The sequence below is a fragment of the Taudactylus pleione genome, unplaced genomic scaffold, assembly GCF_031769625.1.
Source record: "Taudactylus pleione unplaced genomic scaffold, aTauple2 ptg000145l, whole genome shotgun sequence".
Taxonomy (NCBI): Eukaryota; Metazoa; Chordata; class Amphibia; order Anura; family Myobatrachidae; genus Taudactylus; species Taudactylus pleione.
This window is the reverse complement of record NW_028284547.1, coordinates 1,498,336-1,505,235: the sequence shown is the minus strand read 5'-3', so window position 1 is coordinate 1,505,235 and position 6,900 is coordinate 1,498,336.

Genomic DNA, 6,900 nt, shown 5'->3' with positions numbered 1-6,900 from the left:
TATTACCTTCTAGAAGGTGCAAGATAAATGTTAAGTAGAATCTGGTTGCTATGGGCAACAAAACCACTTCTAAAAACCCACACCTTAGTAAATATGCCCCTCAGTGTCTTATATAGCCCAGCACACATTGGTGTGGCCCGTTCCTCTTATTACTAACATAAGGTTACCTCTGTTGTGTATGAGAAGAACAGGACCATTGAGTACTGACTGTCCTGGTTCATGTTGTTAGATTTCATTTATTTTCTTAACAAATCATATCTCAGTCTATAATTAATAAATAAAATTACGTGTTGTCTTTTATAGCTGCTTGTAAATGGCCCGATCCAACCAGAACCGCCATTCAGATATGCAGATTGCCGGCCATCGATGATCGCAGATCCATCAGGGAATCAGTGAAATTTATGTTAAAACCCCCCCGATTTGCTTATCATGACCATACTAGATTTTACTGGTGCCCCGACCCTGGCGTCTGGGGCGTGGCCCAATCCATCGCTGATGTATGGGGGTCTTTACACTTTCTTACCTGCCTTCACCTGATATCGGTGAAAAGCAATCTAAATATATGATAATTCACACAAAATGATGGTAACACACACACAGGCTATAGCTTAGCATGCACAGCCAGAAATCTGTATTATCGCTGGTTCTAATATGAATGCTCTGCTTTCATTGTTTCCAAAGAGTTTTTTGTCAAATCCAAAACAGGGAGTTTGCAAATAATTTATGTTAATCTTGGTGTGGTGATTGGGTCTGTAGCCAGAGTCTCTGAGGTGAATTCATGGACTCGACTTCCTATCATATTGCACCATAGGTTATAAATGGAATCGGCATGAAATACCGCTGGACGGCGGTTCGATTCCCGGCGGCGGAAGCCCGACAGCACTGGAAATCCCGATCGTCGATAGGTAAGTACCTACTAACCTAACCTTCCTTAGGGGTGCCTAACCTTAACCCCCCCCCCCCTCTTAGGTGCCTAACCCTAACTCCCCCCCTTCCCCGCTGCCTAAACCTAAGTCCCCCGGGGGGGGGGTGCCTAACCCAAAGACCCCCCCACCCCCCACCGCAGCTGTCCACTCGTGGCGCCCGGCATTCCTTCGATCTGGATGCCGGGCGCCTGTCTCCCGGCGTCAGGAAAATGTCAGGCGTCTACATCTAGACGCCCGGCATTTCGCCCTCGCCGGGATATGAGTTGGGAAGCCAGCTGTCGGTATTAAGGCAGCCGGCTTCCCAATTGTATACCGTTATAAATAACTACTTTGAAGGGAACATATAGCAATACTGTTCTTTGTCATCGCCATAGTTCTAGTGGTCACTTATATTTTAAATTACATGCATTTTTTTAATTTTAAAATTACACATTTGTTTTATAAACATTTCCTATCTAAGACATACACTATATGGACAAAAGTAATTGGACACTGACAGCAAATAGATCAGGGAGATTTTATTGATGTCAGTACTTTGTAGATTCACCACGTGTAGTGATTACTGCAGACACCTTTCTTGGCAAATTGTCCACAAGTACGTGAACAGCAGGCGCTATGTTTTTCCATTCCGCCTAACGTAGTGACCAACTGTGATACTGAAGAAACTCAAGTCTGCCTAGAGCGCACCCATCGCTCCAATTCGTCCCAGAGATTCTCAGTGGGGTTAAGATCTGGACTCTGAGCTGGCCAGTCCATCCGGGTTACCAAATTTTCTGCATACCAGTCCAGCGTCACCCTGGAAACATGACAGGTGGCATTGTCGTCCTCATAAAAACATTCATTGTTTCCATAGAACGGCCAGTGTTTGGGTCTCCCTACAAAGTGTTCTTGTCAAAACCACAACATTAGTGGCCATTTGGAATCCGTGTGCAATGGTATGCATGGGACCATTTCACTTGAGCAGGGGTGTCCAATCACTTTTATTGAGAGGGAGGTACCTGCTATAGTATAACACGAGCCTCATATTGCTACTCAGTCGTTCTCAAACTCGGCCCTCAGGACACCACACAGATCATTTTCCAGATCACCCAGCAGGAGCACAAGTGTATTCATTACTCACTGAAACATTTTAAAAGATCCACAGGTAGAGCTAATTATTTCACTTGTGATTGTGTGAGACTTGGAAAACATGCACTGTTTGGTGTCCTGAGGATCAAGTTTGAGAACCTGTGGTGTTTGTGATCGAGATTTCCGCAGCCAAACTCACCCGAACAAGCACCCTGCACATATCAGTAAGATATGTGCAGGGTGCTTTTGTTTAAAACTAAATAAAGGGTTAACGTAAACATTTAAAAAAAAATGTCCCGTGACCCCTGTATTTTCGGAGCCAGCACGGGGCTGCCAAAGCAAGTCCTGGTTTTAAACCTCTCGCTATTTTTAAAACCAGCAAATCTAGCCAGGGTGTAATGCCACAGCCAGGGGACCCTTGCACCGGGTCTTCCCGGAAAAAGCGTTATCACCCCAAGCTAGTCAGCACACAGGACGAAGACTTTTGGATGATGGCCTGTGTCAAGAAGGGCAGCAAAGAAGCCACTTCTCTCCAGGAAATACATCAGTGACAGACTAATTTTCTTCAAAAGGTACAGGTATTGGATTGCTGAGGACTGGAGTAAAAGTTATTTCTCTGACGAATCAACTTTCAGATTTTTTGAGGCATATGGAAGAACGCTTGTCCGGAGAAGGAAAGGTGAGCACTACCATCAGTCCTGTGTCATGCCAACAGTAAAACAGCCTGAGACCATCCATGTGTGGGGTTGTTTCTCAGCCAAGGGAGTGGACTCACTCACAGCCATGAATAAAGAATGGTACCAAAACATCCTCCAAGAGCAACTTCTCCCAACCATCCAAGAACAGTTTGGTGACGACCAATGCCTTTTCCAGCATGACGGAGCACCTTGCCATAAGGCAAAAGTGATAACTAAGTGGCTTGGGGAACAAAACATCGAAAGTTTGAGTCCATGGCCAGGAAACTCCCCAGACCTTAATCCCATTGAGAACTTGTGGTCAATCCTCAAGAGGCAGGCGGACAAACAAAACCCACAAATTCTGACAAACTCCAAGCATTGATTAGGCAAGAATGGGCGGCCATCAGTCAGTACGTGGCCCAGAAGTTGATTGACAGTATGCCAGGGCGAATTGCAGAGGTCTTGAAAAAACAAGAGCTATGGTAAGAACTTACCTTTGTTATCTCTGTTTCTGCGAAGTCCATAGGGTCCACAGGGTTGACCTTGGGGTATAGCTGGATCTGGATCCATGGGCACCACGCAGTTAAAGCTTTGCTGCTCCCAGGATGCACTTGGGTCCGTCCTCCTCTATACCCCGCCCCGGCCACAGGCACCTCAGTTGGTAAGCAGCTAAGGCCGGAGGAGGAGACTAAACAGAGAGAAGGAAGACTGGAACACACAAGAAACCATACTCACAGAAATGGGAGACGGAAAACCGGTGACCAGCCACACAGTCCAATTGAAGCCAGGTGCGTCAGGGCAGGCGCCCTGTGGACCCTATGGACTTCGTAGAAACAGAGATAACAAAGGTAAGTTCTTACCATATCTCTTGTTTTCTACTTCAGGGTCCATAGGGGGTCCACAGGGTTGACCTTGGGGATGTCCCAAAGCAGTTCAACTAAGGGCGGGGACGCTCCTGTGCTGAAAAGAGTACCCGGCGCCCGAAGGATGCATCCTGAGAGGCAAAGGTGTCAAACGCATAGAACCTCAAAAAGGTCTGAATGGAAGACCAAGTGGCCGCCTTACACAGCTGAACAGCGGAGGCACCACGTCTAGCAGCCCAAGAGGGACCCACAGAACGAGTGGATTGAGCCTTAACAGAGGCTGGCACAGGTAAACCCTCCTGTGCATAAGCCTCACAAATAACGGAACGAAGCCAACGGGCTAACGTTTGCTTGTTGGCAGGCCAACCCCTCTTGTGAAAACCGAAGAGGACAAACAAAGAATCCGACTTCCTAACCGAAGCAGTCCGATCCACATAGATTCTAAGTGCCCGGACTACATCTAAGGAAGCCTCACCAGCTGAAAGATCAGGCGACTGAAAAGCTGGCACAACAAGTTCCTGATTAATGTGGCACTTCGAGACCACTTTGGGCAAAAACTCAGGACGAGTGCGGAGCACCGCTCTGTCCTGATGAAAAATCAGAAAAGGAGGGCGACAGGAAAGCGCCCCCAACTCTGACACCCTCCTGGCAGAAGCAATTGCTAGGAGAAAAACGGTCTTGAACGTCAGCCACTTGAGGTCCACCGCCTCAAGAGGCTCAAAAAGATGACCCTGCAAGACCCGTAGCACCACCGCCAAGTCCCAAGGAGCCACAGGAGGCACGAAGGGAGGCTGTATCCTGAGAACACCCTGGAAAAAGGTGTGAACATCCGGTAGTGTAGCAATCCGTCGCTGAAACCACACGGACAATGCAGACACATGAACCTTCAGAGAGGCCAGGCGTAAGCCGAGGTCCAAACCTGATTGAAGGAACTCCAAGATTCTGGAAACCCGGAACACCTGAGGATCATAGTTTCTGGATTCACACCACTGAAAGTAAGTGCGCCACACCCTGTGGTAAATCCGTGCGGAGGCAGGCTTGCGTGCCCTAAGCATGGTACCAATGACTGAACTGGAGAAACCCCTAGACCTCAAGACGGCTGTCTCAAGAGCCACGCCGTCAAAGACAGCCGACCCAGATCCGGGTAAAGGCAGGGACCTTGAGACAACAGGTCCCGACGCTGAGGAAGAAGGTACGGAGCGTCGATGGAGAGACACCTCAGATCGGAGTACCAAGGACGTCTGGGCCACGCCGGAGCAACCAGCACGAGCGTGCCGCCGTCCTGCTTGAATTTCCGCAGAACCCGAGGAAGTAAGGATATCGGAGGAAACAGATAGGCCAGGTGAAACGTCCATTTCACCGACAGCGCGTCTACCAGACTGGCGCCTGCGTCTCTTGTCCTTGACCCGTAAACGGGCAACTTGTGATTGTGACGGGAGGCCATCAAGTCCAGCACCGGCAGCCCCCACCTGTCCACGAGTAGCTGAAACACCTCTGGGTGAAGCGACCATTCCCCGGGATGCACGTCGTGACGGCTGAGGAAGTCCGCCTCCCAATTGAGGACTCCGGGAATGAAGACTGCCGAGATCGCTGGAATGCGACACTCCGCCCAAGCAAGGATGCGAGACACCTCCGACATTGCTGCCCGACTTCGAGTTCCTCCTTGGTGGTTGATATACGCCACCGTGGTGGCGTTGTCGGACTGCACCTGAACCGCCCGTCCGTAAAGAGCGGGACCGGACGACTGCAGGGCCCGATAAACCGCCCGCAGTTCCAGAATGTTGATGGGAAGAAGAGCTTCTTCCGCAGACCAACGACCCTGAAGTGACAACGAGCCGGTCACTGCCCCCCAACCCCGAAGACTGGCATACGTCGTGAGCAGGACCCAGTCCGGGATCCAAAAGGGACGCCCCTCGACCAGATGAGCTGTCTGAAGCCACCAAGCCAAAGACTGCCGAACCTCCGGGGACAACACCAGCAACTGAGAGCGGATCCGGTGAGGTAACCCGTTCCATTCCGATAGAATCAGCCCCTGCAGAGGCCGGGAATGGAACTGGGCAAATTCCACCATGTCGAATGTTGACACCATGGAGCCCAAAACCCTCATAGCCGAATGGACCGACAGGCGGCAACTGCTCAGGCAACTGTGTATCCTCAGCTGCAGGTAGGAGACCTTCTCCGGGGTCAGGAAGATCCTTTGCTGCCGAGAATCCAGCAGGGCTCCCAAATGAACCATCCGCTGAGATGGAATCAGGGAGGACTTTTTCCAATTTATCAGCCACCCGTGCGCTTGCAGGCAAGCGACCGTCAAGTGGAGATGATGAAGCAGTACCTCCGGGGAACTCGCCAGCAACAGGAGGTCATCCAGATACGGTAGTAGCCGTACATTCTGGTTCCGAAGATGTGCGGCCATGACCGCCATAATCTTCGTGAACACCCTCGGTGCCGTGGAGAGACCAAAGGGTAACGCCCAGAACTGGTAATGGTGTTGAAGGATAGCGAACCTCAGATACCGCTGGTGCGAAGGTGCTATCGGAACATGGAGGTAGGCGTCCTGGATATCCAGGGACACCATGTAATCCCCCGGTTCCATCGCCAGAATGATGGAACGTAACGTTTCCATCCTGAACTTGGGAACTCTGAGGAATTTGTTCAGAGACTTCAAGTTGAGGATAGGGCGATGAGGACCATTGGGTTTCCGCACCAGAAACAGAGAATAGAACCCCGTCCCTCGTTGTAATTGAGGAACGGGAACAATGACCCCTGCTGTCAGCAAGGACTCTATAGCTTCCTGAATCTGTAAAGACTTGGTCGTATCCTGAGAAAGACTCGTGCAGAAAAACTGGTGGGGAGGTCTGTGCTGAAAAGACAGGGCGTACCCCTGGGAGACCACTTCTCGAACCCAGGCATCGGTGGTGCTATTGTGCCAGCACTGGGCAAATAGAAGTCAGCCTCCCACTCTGGGGTCCCCCAGAGGGAGGCCCGTCCCATCAGGCAGAAGGTTTATCTTCCTGCTTGGAAGAAGGGCGCCTGGCACTCCAGGGCTGCTTCTTGGGCTTAGAAGCGGCCTTGGTCGTCGACTGCCTCGGGAAGGACTGACCTTTTGCCTTGCCCTGAACCCGAAAGGACCGAAAAGCAGAGCTCCGTACCTTGGTAGGAGCAGAAGCCGAAGGGAGGAAGGCTGATTTAGACTTAGCCAGAGTGTCCACAATTTTGTCCAAGTCTGGACCAAAAAGCAACTCCCCATTAAAAGGTAAGGCCTCCAGTCCCTTTTTGGAGTCAGCGTCAGCTCTCCAAGACCTCAGCCACAAGGACCGACGCGCTGACACAGCCGTGGGCCGACACCCGAGAGGTTAGCAGGCTTGC